Raw genomic sequence first — 1201 nt, forward strand, 5'->3', positions numbered from 1 at the left:
AGACGAGTAAAATGGTCGCGCACGCGATCAAAACGGTGACTTTCCTTCTCAGCCATGATAGCCTCGACTCTTTCCCTCTCTCGAGTAACCTCCAAACGCCGGGAGTCCCTCAAGCGCTGCCCCTCTCTGACAATTTTGTCCACCGCAGCATCTCTCTCTTCGATTATCTCTGCCTTCTCCTTCTCCAGACTCGCAGCCGTTTGCTCCAGGTGACTGTTTTCTCGAACGAGCTCTTTCCTCGCCGCGCTAGAAGACTTAAGCTTGCCCTCCAGTTCTTCGAATTTTACTCGAAGAATCTCTTTCTCCTCTACGGCCTTCTCGTTGGCCTTCTTATGCTCCGCCCTTACTCTCTCGATCACCTTCAACCGCGTCTGGGCAAGCTTCTCTGAAGATCCCAACTGGATCATCGTCTGTTTCAGAGCGCTGTCGTATTTCTCAACGAGAAAGTTCATACTCCCATCACTCTGCAAAACGACAAACATGAGCCACGTAAGACGAGTAAAACCCGATGGATCGAATGATGAGGTAAAGCGTGAAGGATAGCGCAGTTTCCCAAGCTCTCGAAGAAGCAGCGTCTATGTATTCGTTCCTGAAGTACAGGTCGTTCAGCTGTGGCATCTCCTTCGTCCCGCCACGAATCTGGCGCGTCAGCTCCGCGCACCTAAGAGGGTTAAGGATTAGGGGGGTCGTCTCATTGTAGGAAAACTCGACCCGATCAGGGAACTCTATCTTCTTCCCCCTCGCAGTAGAACCCTCCGAACGAGACCTTGCTCTTGCGGACGGATCGGGAATGGGTCTATCATCCGCAACAGGATCACCGCCTCGCGCTGAGACCTCTCTCTCCGCGGAAGGGGTCTCAAGGGAAATGTCTCCTCCCGCGACAACTTCGACGAGGCCCACCTCCGCATCGGAAGGACGCGGCTCAGTCTCAACGGACTTCTTCTTCTTTTTCTTTCTGGGACGATCTTCAGGCGCAACCTCGGAACGGTCAGCCTCGACAGAACCCGCTTCGAAAGGCCTCTTCCTCCCTCTCTCTCTCTTCCTCTCCTCCAAACCTTCGGAGGTTTCGTCAAGAGAAGCCATCTCTTCAAGAGGAAGCTCTTCGGCTGCTTTCCTCCTGGCTTTCTTGCTCCTCTTCCTCTTTTTAGGACTTGAAGCAGGAGGCTCCGCCTCAACGTCTTTGTCGACCAAACCAAGGGTC

The sequence above is a fragment of the Brassica oleracea genome, chromosome C3 (genome assembly GCF_000695525.1).
Source record: "Brassica oleracea var. oleracea cultivar TO1000 chromosome C3, BOL, whole genome shotgun sequence".
NCBI lineage: Eukaryota > Viridiplantae > Streptophyta > Magnoliopsida > Brassicales > Brassicaceae > Brassica > Brassica oleracea.